The following is a 13,478-nucleotide window of genomic DNA, read 5'->3' on the forward strand; positions in this document are numbered from 1 at the left end:
GAGGAGTCTCCCAGTGATCTCTGTCCCTCCAGGACATGCTCTGAGATTAGTAAATAAATCTCCCTCCTGTATGCCCCAGGCATTTTTCAAACTGCTACTTCTATGCTTGTATCTCTGCGGGCTGTTTGTTGTGCTGTCTCTCAAGGACAGGGACTCAGTTTCCTGTTGCCCTTCTGGCTCTCCCAGAACCAAACCTGCTGATTTTTAAAATTCCAGGCTTTAAGTCCTGCTGCTTATAAGAACTCATGAAATTCCAGCTTATCTAGTTTCCAAAGCCAAATGTTGTGGAGATTCGTGTTCTCCATGCAGGGTCCCCATTGTGATAGCCCCTTTCCCTCCCTTCTCTGCACCCGCAGGTCCCTCCCTCCTGCAGACAGTCCAGCAGTCCATTTTAACCTCCCACTGCACCTCCGCCCTTCCTACCTTCCTGGATGTGACCTTTTCTCTACCTTTAGTTGTAGAGTTTGTTCTGCAAGTCTTCAGGTCCCTTTTTCTGTTATTTACATTGTATTCATGGGATGAGGTGAGCTTTGGTCCTCCTGCTCCACCATTTTAGCCTTCCTCTCCTAGATTTAAGAATGCAACACTGAAAAACATGAGTCTTAAAGAGGAGAAAGAAGACTGGTAAATATTTGTGTTATGCTAGTTTTTGGTATTATGTTAGCTTTTCCTGTATATTTGCTCTTCAATCATTCCTAAATATTGTTACTTAAAATCTTGTTTCTAGAGGTGTTACTAAGTAACTACAACAACAACAAAGAGCCGTGGTTAAAGAAGCATAGAAAATCTCCCACTATACACTCCTTTACTCCTCTTACCACGTTATAGGTGCACAGACATCCTAGAGACAACTCTATAACACTCGTCCCCATCCTGTAGTATTCCATGGGGTGCCGATTTGAGAAATGTAATAGATATATTAATAGAAATGAAAAATGACTATATCAGGTACTACTACCTGATGCCATATAAAATTGGAATCCAGTTTTTTTTAAATGTGTGGTAATGAGGAGAACCTGGGTGGTTCAGTTGGTTAAGCATCTGACTTTTGACTTCACAATCTCATGTTTGAGCGTTGAGCCCCACATCAGGCTCTGCGCTGACAATGGGGAGCTGGCTTGGGATTCTCTCTCTTTTCCTCTTTCTCTCTACATCTACCCTGCTCTCTCTCAAAATAAATAAATAAACTTAAAAAAAATGTGTGGTAATGAATTTTTCAGAACACATGACAAAAGATTATTCACTCAAAGATATCACAGCAAACCAAGTAAAAATGGCTTTGAGAAATTTCAAAGCAACTATTATGTTGAAGAGTAGGAAATAGAAAGTTATAAATAATTGCTATAAATTTAGGTAAATTTGGTTTCAACTGTAAGAAGTTCATATTAAATGAGGTGTGCTTCCCTTAGAGTGATCATATATGCAATGATCAAGCTTGTTTCATTTCATTTAGCCACAATGCTTTCTTAAAGGTGCCTTTTAAAAATTATTAGTAATATAAAACAGCTTCATGGGTCAGTACTCTGTCATAGATGGCAAGCTTTAACAAATGTTTCTTATTGATACTGTTTAATGAGGCATTGCCCTTGGCATTATTAATTTTGGATTTTCTGTGGTGATTAAGATCTATTAAGTTTTTGAGGAATTACCCCAAATTCACCCGTAAGTCCAAATGTTTATGTGTCGCCTAAATGCGTATTATGTAGAAGATAAAGGAAGGGGGGAAAGGAAGGATCACGACCTGAGGGTTATGGACAACATTTAAGTTCATTTAAATCAATGGCTCCTGTTTATTTTCCTTCAGGACTGTGGGCTTTATCAGATTTCATCACATCACACACCTGCATCTTCTCGGTTTGTTTACTTTCCACCCCATGACTGCATTCAATAAACAGTACTCAGACTGAATAACAACAGAGATGGGATGGTGGAGAAGACCAGTGGTATTCTGAAAACTTAATTTGAGTAAATACAAAATTTCATTATCTTAATTTTGGCTAGTTGAAATTCTATATCAACTTTGCAACAGAAAAGAAATGCATTAGAAGGGGAGATTCTTGACGATTCTCTTTGCATGTAATCACTATTGGTCTGACTTTTAAAAATTAAAGAATACTGGACTTTACTCATTTCAGTAGGAAGCTGAAATCAGTCACCATGCCGTTTCTCAACAATTTCTTACAGAGATGCCTTTCCGCTTATTCCTTGAGGTTTAGTTTGTTATGCCTTTGAATAATCATTGAGATGAATGTAACACGTCTTCACGTCCATGCAGTCATGCAGTTGAAGAGGCTTCTGCGAATTTTAAGTTTGTACACTTCCATCAGAAGGCATTCTTCAGGAAGAAATGCACGTCAAGCAGACAATTAACTATTTGGTGACGTCAATTGGCAAGGAACATCTGAGCCCTTCCAGTCACAGAAAGTGTGCATTTTGGAATGTACTCATTTCTGTTTTCCACAGACAGTGTTAAAACCAAATTGAGGACACATTCCCATTAACCAGTTATTTGCTGTTCTCAGACTGAAAGCCTGAAGAGATTGACTGAATTCACAGTCTCATTGCCTTGCGTGGTACCTAGTACATAGTTGTAAGCTGAATATTTGGTGAACTGATCTGAAATTTGATTGTACAACGTCATCATATATAGCAGATTATAGGATCAGGAGACCTTAGAACTAGAAAACTAATAGTGATCACATGAACTAGTCCTCTCATTTTTTCCACGGTCAACTAAGGCAGTGAGCAGAATCAAAACTACTATCTCAGTATTTAAAAGCTCACTTACCTTCTCAAGTTGACAGAATCATGGAATCTCAGAGCGGGGACAGGTCTGAAGTTAGAGACAACCTGTGATGCACGAAATCTTCCCTTTAAATGTGCTCTTCAGGTAACCCCCCAGATTCTCTTGGGCACACTGAGGTGGGGTCTCTTTCACTTCTGAAGCAGCCCATCTGATATCCTAGTGGCCAAACTTTAGATCATGTCAGATCTACCTTCCAACCAACCTTCATCCATGGTCCTTGTTCTGCTTTATGATACGAAATTTATAAAGTAAAACCTCTCTTGTGTGTGTCTGTCTTTTAAATATATAAAAACCTTCATTATTTCAGTTCGACAGAGTAAGCGTTTCTTGAGTTCCTAGTGTGTGCTGGGCACTGCTAGGTGCTGGAAGCTTAGAAATGGAAGGCTAAGTAAGCATCCACACTTCCTTCAAACATTCCTTCAAAAAAGAACATAACAAAAATCACATCCGTTTTAAATGCCTATCAAATACAATGAAGTTATTACCAACGATAAGACCTACCAAATGCAATTGTAATTTGTGTTGGTATAAAAAGCTCACTCACTCTCAAGCCCCTTCAGCCTTTGCTAAATAGCTTCATGCTAACAAAGACTGCTGGTCCCCCTGAATGGAAATTAGGAAAATTCTTTTATGAGATGTTATTTGACTCACCCTGCATCTTTCAAAATTCCCGGATTGAGAATTGATTTAATTTGGGGATAAAAAGGGTATATAATCATTCGAAAAACCAATTCCAGCAGTGTAATAAAGTACATCCAAAATTACATGACCAGAAATAGCCATCATTAACATTAAGTGGCCATAATTCCAGATGTAGTTTGTATTACATTACATTGCTATGAGAATATACACCTGGAAGAATGAAAGAGTGGTACATGGGAATTGATTGATCAAAATAATTGCATAACATGAGAATTTGGACAAGAAGTTTTTACTTAGAAGAAATGTAAAGTAAAATAAACTTGAAAAAATGACTGATCTTAAATTAAACGTTTCTTTACTAGGAGACATAGTCCTAAACATTTCTGCTAGGGTTAAAAACATAGTTTGGTAATACATCAAGAAATTGGAGTTATTATGTGTACATTTCAATTTTAGACAGTGTTGATTCATTACCTAAAAATCATGAGATGACAAAATGTTTTCTCTAATAGTTACTCTAATTCTTCTTCATTACATCCTAATTTTTATGGTGTTCTCATTGTTCTTATTTGTAAGATAGAAAACATTTCAATTCTGTCCTATCAACATAATCCCAACAGCTACTTGGTCTTATTTTAAATGTACTCAATACTGGGTATTAATAATTTATACCAGCTTCTTTATATCTGAGTTTTTTATTTTAATTCACTTTCTGATTTTTGATTAGCTGTATTTTATTGTCAAGTAGGGTTTCATAACTCTTGAGTGTTATTTCCTCAGAGTGCTTGAATAGTTAAAACTGTCTGCTTCCTCTGTGTTAAATGACCTCTTGCCTGAGTATGACATCTGGGATCACACTGGAGACATTGTGACACAGCTCTTAGCATGTGAATATCATGCATTTCCTTTATTATGGCTTCTGTTCTTATCCATGGGTTTTTTTTTTTCTTTGTCATGGAAAAGGATTTTCTAGGTTTCTTTGCTTGCCTTTTAAACATGTCAAGAATGAGATGATAACAGTAAGAGAAAGAAAAAGGGTCAAGATTTTAGGCCTGAGAAATTTTGGTAGAAAGTAGGGAGACAGAGATAGAGTGAATTAGTAAGATGCCTGATCTCTCTCTTCATACCCATTCTTTCCTCAGAACCATACTTTATTTAAGGTTGGAACTTAGACTTTAATAACAACCAGATGGGTATAAGGGTGCTCAAGAAGACTAAGGCAGGTGATTTGGTTCCCTGGACATATGGGGGAGGTTGGAAACCCTTAGAATACACCCCATGTGGCTACTTCTGACATGGCACAGGAGCCAAGGTGAGGAAATTCTGAAAGCAGACAGGTGGATGGTGGGCAAAAGGCACATTGGTGGTTCTCATGGGCTCTAGAGAGGATACAGGAAAGGCTCATGGTCACAAGATATAGAATGAAATAGGTAGAGACTTTGATACCAGAGGGAAATAACTAGAACCCTGGACTCCAGGAGGTGAACAAAAATATTGCCCCTAAAATGCCAGATGAGTGAGAATAGCACCCAATAGGCATTGATTCACAGAACCATATCAGCCTGTCTTCCAGCTATCTGGGTGACACAGAAGGGAATCTGGGGACCCAGACTCTACTGCAGTGTTAGATTATGCAGGATACACACACACACACACACACACACACACACACACACACAAATGCACATATATGTACATGCAAAAATACACACACACACACACACACACACACACACACCCCCCTCCCCAGCCACCCAGATTATCTTGGAGAGAACTGGAAATAAGAGACAGAGATGAGAAATCCAAAAGGCTGGGCATTTTTCATAAAGAGGATGAGGAATTTCCCATACTAGCCAAGATGGAGTAAGTCCGTTGCAGCCTATCTCTCCTATTGATTCTCCAACTCTGGATGGAATAAAAAACAACTACATAAACACTCTGAAATGCAAACAACAGCAAGCAGATTGGGGAGGGGTCAAAACTTGGGAAATGACCAGTGTGACAGGGAGTTTACTAGTTGTGTTTTTTTTTTTTCCTTCTTTATCTTTTGACTTTGACCTGTGAGCAACTGATATCCTGGAACAGAGTAGCCGGCGTAGACAGCAAGACCTGCAAGAGAGACCTCCCTGTTTCCCACCAGAGGACACAGAAATGGGGACCCTGTGAGGTAGACAGTGTGTATAGGAGGAGGATCTCCTTCTCTGTCTCTCTGCCTCTCTCTCTTTTTTTTCCTGGTTCTTTCCTGAGAGGAGCACAGTCAGAAATTGCACCAGCAGGTGATTGTGGCAGTAAAGGCATCCATAATCTCTAAAGAAAGTGCATCTCTCTGTCCAGAACTGGGATGCGGGACCTCTGTAGTCTGAAGAGTGTGGGGGATCTCGTCTCTGTTATTTTTCCCTCTCCTTTATCTCACTGCTTAGCACTGAGGGTATTTCCAGTGCTTAGGACTAAATATCTGCGAGAAACCCCAGATTTCTAGCCAGAAAGCTAAAAATGGGACTTCTGAAAGCCAGAGAGGGTGGGGGGAAGTTTCAGAAAGGAAAAATCTAGATAAAGGGATCCCCTAAGACAAAAAAAATATATATATAGCAAAGGCTTTAGGGTCTGAACTATGATGAAAAACTACCACCCAAGTCTCAGACTAACCACTAGGTCACACACATGCAGAGTAGATCCAGAAAGCATAGCAAGGTTTTGAAAACCTAACTGGAATAACTGCCCAGAGAACTGCCCAGAGAAGGAGAGAGTATGTGAGCTGAATGCAAGGGAGCTGATTGCCTCCTAAAACAAACAAACAAATCAACATTCCCCAGTGGATTTGATTAGATCCCAAAGTCGTACCATATTATATCCCAAATTCCTAATACACAATCCAAAATTACATGCTAAAGCCAACCAAACAAAAAAACCCAGGAACATCTGAGAAATTCCCAAGAGGAAAGACAAATAGTTTCCAGTGCCAAGAAGACTGAAATCTTGGAATTATCAAAGACTTTCAAAGTGAGATGAAGGTGAATGCTCTTGAAATGAGTGGAAAGATAGAGGTTTTTAACAAAGCAGTAGGAACTATGAAAAAGAATAATAAATAAATAAAAATTTTAGAATTGAAAAATATGATAGTTGAAATGGTAAAATTCTTTGGATGGGCTCAGTAACAAATGGAAATAACAGGAAAAGGAGTCAGCGAATTTAAAAATGGGTCAACAGAAGTAATCTAATCTGGAAAAAAAACGGAAAAAATTATAAAATATGAACAGATCCTGAGGACCCATGGGACAATAACAACAAAAAATCTAACATTTGTGTCATTAGAGTCTCAGAAGGAGAGAAGGAAGGTGGGCTGAAAAAAATATTTCAAGGAATATTTACCAGAAAGTTTCCAAATTTTGTAAAAGGGATCAATTTATAGATCGCAGTTGCCCAGAAAACCCCAGCTAGGACAAATTCAAAGAAAACCACGCCCAGTCACATCATAATCAAACTACTAAAAACCAACGTCAAAGACAAATCTTGAAGGAGTCAGAAAATGATACATTATGTAGAAGGGAATAATTATTTGAATGACTGTGGATTTCTCCTCAGAGGCCACAGAAGCCAGAAGACAGTGAAATAATATCTTTAAATGGCTGAAGGAACTGTCAACCCAGAATTCTATGTTCAGCAAAACAGAGTATCCTTCAGGAATGAAGACAAGAGAGACATTCTCAGATGAATGAAAACTGAGAGCATGTGTCACCAGTTGATCTGCCCTAAAATAAGTGCTGAAGAAAATTCTTCAGGATAAAGAGGGAAATGTGGAACATCAGAATAAAAAAGGACAGCAGAAATGGTAAATATCTGGGTGAAAATGACAACTTCTTTCTCCCTGAAAGGTCTTTAAAATACATATGACTGTTGAAAGTGAAAATTACAACACTGCCTAGTAGAGCTCTCACTGCACGTCGATGTAAGACATATGGCAGATACAACATAAGAGACTGAGTATTTACCTGGGGCTCTATTTTAAGCACTTTACTGACTTTCCCCCGATACCTATTGTGGTGGGTGCTTGTGAAAAAAAGAGCAGTTACAGAGAAAACAAACTAAAGTTTCCTTGCACAGCTCAGTTGTGATGCGAGTAAATTAGAGACCTTGTCACACCTATATTTTTCTCTTTTTGTGGAGAGAGAGTCAGACATAATATTTGCGTGATCACTATACTGTTTCCATTTGTCTTCATATTTCAGTTTTAGACTTCCGAAAGGTTTGATACAGGTTGAACCGTCTCCTGGATACCTCTTTCTTTTAGCGGATCCCTGTTTCTCTCTCATTCCAAGCGATTCCATTTGTGAACTGGGAAATGATGGCATTACCTATTTTTTTGTTAACTGGATAACATTTTTTTAGGAAACTGAAGGTCTCTTCTCTCCCCTACCTTTGTTAAACACCCTGTATCAGATTCAATACCATCCCAACCCCTATTCCCAGCTGAGGTACATCTTTCTCCTTGGGTATGACACTCCTGCTTTGGATCTTTAAGTTTAGGGCACGGACTCCTAAAAATTACTGAACATAGTATTTTTTGCCACATCTCTAGGGAGCAGCTGATGGTAGTAGCTAGAGGCTCCCACTCTTGAGAATTTTTCCTCTAATTTTCTAAAATTGCATACTCATCATGTTAGTAGACAGATATTCCTCAATTAATGATGGGCTTATGTCCCAATAAACCCATCATAAGTTGAAAATATGGTAAGTCAAAACGAATGTAATACGTCTAACCGACTGGACATCACAGCTTAGCCTAGCCTGCCTTAAATGTGCTCTGAACACTTACATTAGCCTACAGTTGGGCAAAATATCTAACACCAAGCCTATTTGATAATAAAGTGTTAGCTATTTCATGTAACTTGTTGGATATAGTCCTGAAAATGAAAAACTGAACGGTTGCATGAATACAGAATGGTAGTGATTATATATATTATTTACCTTCATGAATGTGTGGCTAACTACCCAGGAAAAGATCAAAATTTAAAATTCAAAATATAGTTTCTGCTGAAAGTGTATCACTTTTGCACCATTATAAAGTAAAAAAAAAATCATAAGTTTGAACCATTGTGAGCTGGGGCCATCTGTACTTACTTTTACACAGGGGCATGTAAGAGAGAATTCTTTGGATTTTCTTTTCTCATCTTCTTTCCCTCGTGTGTTTTTGGAAGCACAGTGATGATATTGGAAACCACACCAAAATATTCTGTTCTTTTTTCAATTTTATGTCATAAAATTTTATTAGTGTCCCTATCAGTTTCCTGTTGGTAATTGTTTTTTGCTGAGTTTTTCTCCTTTTCTTTGGGGGTAAAGGAGGATCGTTTTGTGAGGTATCAGGGGAGGAATTATTAGTGATCTGGTTTTATTCTGCTATCTTTACTTAGAATCCAGAATGTGAGATAAGGGTTTGGGCTATAACACAATATATGCATTTCTGAACAACCCCACATCATACAAAATTGTACTAAAACAGAGAGGGAGGTAAACCATAAGAGACTCTTGAATACAGAAAACAAACTGAAGGTTACTGGAGGGGTGTTAGTGGGGGACGGGCTAAACGGGTGATGGGCATTAAAAAGGGCACTTGTTGGGACGAGCACTGGATGTTTTTCGTAAGTGATGAATCACTACTAAATTCCACTCCTGAAACCATTATTGCACTATATGTTGTTAACTAACTTGGATTTAAATTTAAAAAAAAATAACAACAGGGCTAATTGAAAAAATAAAATTAGATACCCACCACTGAAAACCTATGCAACTTTGTAAGTAGAACATCAACAACAACAAAAATAATAATCTAATAAAAATAATGACAGTTAAAAGACGTAAAAATGGTAATGTAGCTTGATGGAAGGAGCAATAAAGAAGGGTTAAGGCTGCAGAGTTATGGAGGCCAGAACAAAATGTTCGCATGTCAGGAAAACATTACAACAAGGATGTTGAAGACAGAGCACATAGCCAAAGCCGGGTTGAGAGGGGGGCCATTGTTTGCATCCTATATAGTACCGAATGCCTCTGTGGTGCACATATCACTTGCATTTAGCTGCTATTAATTGCTGATGTGAAACATCGTGCTGGAGAAAAGTCCATATAAAAATTTCACGGGTGCCTGAGTGGCTTCGTCAGTTAAGCGTCCAACTCTTGATTTTGGCTAAGGTCATGATCTCACGAGTTTGTGAGATTGAGCCCCATGTTAGGCTTTATGATGACAGGGCAGAGCCTACTTGGGATTCTCTTTCTCTCCCTCCCTCTCTCTCTCTGCCCCTCCCCTACACACACACACACACACACACACACACACACACACACACTCCCTCTCTCTCTCTCTCAATAAATTAACAAAAAAATTTCATATGAAATGTTCAGTATAGCCACATAATTCCCCTATTTCCCAGTCAGCATGAGCTAGTATGGATTACTGAAAGACACATGAAAGCAAAATAAACTATTTATACATAAGTGATGTTTCCTGAGAAGATCATTTCAGCAGAAGCGCTATGTATGTACTAACTCATAAAAATGGTACTACATCATGTATTTAAACAATACTCTTGTCAGTGTTTTAAAATACTAAAACAAAAACAAGTAAGGGCAGAAAAATATTGGACATAATCTATACATGCCACAGGAAAGTATACCGACTACAGTATACCAACTCCTTGGAATAGGATGTGAACGTTAAAGATTTAGAATACGTGTATTATCTTGGAAAGATATTTAAGTAATGTTATATAAAAAATGTGTGCAATATACATAACAGTATGTGTACGTGTGCATCCAAATGTTAGCTTTGGTTATCTCAATGTGGTAGGATTCCAGTAGATTTTTATTTTGCTTTTTCTCTCTTATCTGTATTTTCTTTTTTATTTTCCTATAATAAACTTATATTACTCTTGCAATAAGATGAGGGGAAGTTATTATGAAAACTCACATCTGAAAATATTTTAGCTTTCACAGTATTTTATAGCAGGAAACAGCAAGCAATATAATTTTGAAACCATAGGGAGCTATTTTAAAGAGTCTCTCCTGCTTCAACCTACTAGGCTGGCGCAGCTTGGTGACGTGTGGATATGGCATGAAATGTGGTGCTGGGGTCTGGAGAGGTTATACCAACACTCACTTATAGGTCTGCTGGATTTGGTCTGTTGCAACATCCTATGCTTATCAACAAACTTCATTTTCAGGGACCATCCATCTCTTACGGAAACACTATTTCCTTGGAGGCACATATGGATGCAACACAATCCACAGTCTTTATTGGGGGAAGGAAAGAGTGACTGTAACAGGAAAGGAGGTTAATGCTACATCATGAATCAAGCCACCAAAAAGAAAAAAAAAAAGTGGTTTCTTACACTTGCAAATATGACCACATTATGGTTTGGGACATCGAGGACAGGGAAGATTCTGTTGGGTGTCCTTTGCTTCTGAGACCCAGAAAACAGGGCTAGATCTTAGCGGCTCTGCCACAGTTATGGGTCTTCATGTTAATAGTATCTGTATAACCCTGAGCTGATAACATCATTCCTCTGGGCCCCAGCTTTCTTAGTTGTAAAATGGTTGTAGATGATCTCAGAGTTTCTCCTCTGGTACTGAAATTTTATGATGTTATAATTTAAGGGGATTCAGTTCATATCAGCTGAACACCAACTATGTGCAGGTATTCTGCTAGATACTTCAGAGGGCATAAAGCTGTGGTCCCTCAGGAAGCTGATAATCTGAGGACATTCACACATACTGGTAATGAAGGCAAAAGATAAGTGCCACAGAGTAGACTATATACAATGTTCTCAAAGTCAGAAATAGCAGAGCCTTAATTAGAGTTCTCAAACTGTTCTAGACTTTGTCAGCCATGTTCAATTGGTCGGCCATCTAGCTCTCTCACATGAGAAAATTATTTTTGAAAGCCCCCAATTGAAACTGTAACAGGCCAAGAAAAATAGGAATCTAATTTGTTGCAAACACTAATGGAATTTAATAAAATAGAATAAAACCTTAATAATTCATACCAAAGAAGGTAAGAATTGAGATATAATGCAAAGTCTGTTATAGAATGTGGACGTTACGTGATTGTAATGAACTCGAGTTTTACTTTCAAGTGTATAAACATTGGCTAGAAATCTTTACAAAATGGCTTTTGTGGAATGTACTATCTTGTGGAATGTAAAATATAAAACTATTCTAACCTTCTAGTACAGATGGGAGAACTCCTTCATCTTGGTTACTTGAGGCCCCAAAGAGAGACGTCATTTTAAATGACACTGCAAGTGTTTATAAATGGTTATTTGAAATTTCTTGAAAGTACCTCATTCTCTAGTGTTCTTCACATTTTCTAAAATCTTGTCAGTCTATTAGTTTGAACTTAATGTATATGATAGATGTTCGATAGCAGAAGTAAGCTTTCCTCTATTCATTGCCTTTTCCATTTGGCTTGGCATCACCCAGGTGATTCCTAGCCTACATCATTAATATGAAGTGCATTCAAAGGAGAAGAAAGTCAACAAAATTAACTAGCCTGGTAGCATGTTTCCAGGACAGGGGACTGCCCTTCTGCATTAGCAGATTAGGTAACTCTCTGTCCAATATAATTGAGAAGTACTGTAAAGACATTTTAATGCCCCTGCTGTACATTGTTATGAATTCATTCCTCTGCAATATAATTTTATGTCACCAGATGTCATGTGTTAGAGGTAAGACACTCAGACCTCATCTATTCGGTTCAACCATGTGAACTGTTGCTTTGGTAGGTCATAAAAATTGGCAATTTAATATGAATGAACTTATGTTTTGTAGGATTAATTAGATATTAACCATTCTCTTAGAAGATAATAGGTCTCTAAAGGAAAGACACAGAGAATTATATGTTGACAGAAAAAGGATTTAGAAACAAAAAGGTGTAGGACAGGGGATGTTGCCAAGACAGCAGCTGTTGGGTGAAGTACCAAAAAGGAAAAGGATGCAAGGTAGACAAACTTGGTTCACCCTACAATTTCTCCAATTCCAGCTGTGTTCAGAGGTGCAAAGGAAGGAAGAGACATAATCTCTACTCTAACTGGCAAGAAAAGAGCATACAAAATACCCAACCTATATACAAGCCTATATAAAATCACAAGCTGGATTATTTTCAGACTGCACTTATTATAATAGTACAAAGACTCGAAAAATCACTCTGGGTAGTCAGGCAAGAGTCTAAAGAGGTAATAGCCTCAACTGAGTTTTGAAGGGTCTGAATAAATAGGGAGGAGTGTACTATATTCAGGGCAGATTTTATCCAAAAAGAAAGTTGGCAACTTCCAATGTGGATACAGAAAGGAGTTCCTTGTCCTCCAAAGACCTCTACTCTTCTCTTCCCCCTTCCCTTGTTTGGGAGAGCCTAACATTTCCTCATCTGTGATTTAATCCCTTGTGAATTAACTTATTAAGCCTTCGCTTTAGGAGGGAGAGGTAAAGGGGCAGCTAGAAAGAGGGAAAATGCCACAAAACAGTCTATCTAATCCTTCCACTTCAAGGTCTCTATCTTTGAGCAAGAGAACTCATGAGAACCAGAAGCTAGCAGAAAGTCCCATCTCTCAGGCTTATGAATCTGATTTCAGTTCAAATTGGTTGCTAGAAAATAAATAAATAAATAAATAAATAAATAAATAAATAAATATAAAATAAAGTAAAATAAAATAAAATAAAATAAAGGCAGGACCAAGTCCTCAGCATCACCATGTTGAAGTTAGTATGCAAAAGTTTTTAAGCATAGACAGGATGCCCAAATGGCTCAAGAGGGAAGAATGCATTTGGCTTCCGTACAGGCAGTGTAACCAGGAATTCAGGAAAAGACAAATATTCTGAGCAGCGTTCAGAGATGCTTCGACATAAAGACAACTCTACCTATATTCTTAAGAATATATCAGTGTTTTTAAAGTTAAATGTCCCTGTTTTAAGCCTTTGAGATCTTTGAATTTCTTTCTTTTTTAGTTATACAAATTGAACTATCTTTGAGATGTGTTTTCATGAA

Source organism: Panthera uncia, chromosome F2 (genome assembly GCF_023721935.1).
Source record: "Panthera uncia isolate 11264 chromosome F2, Puncia_PCG_1.0, whole genome shotgun sequence".
Lineage (NCBI taxonomy): Eukaryota > Metazoa > Chordata > Mammalia > Carnivora > Felidae > Panthera > Panthera uncia.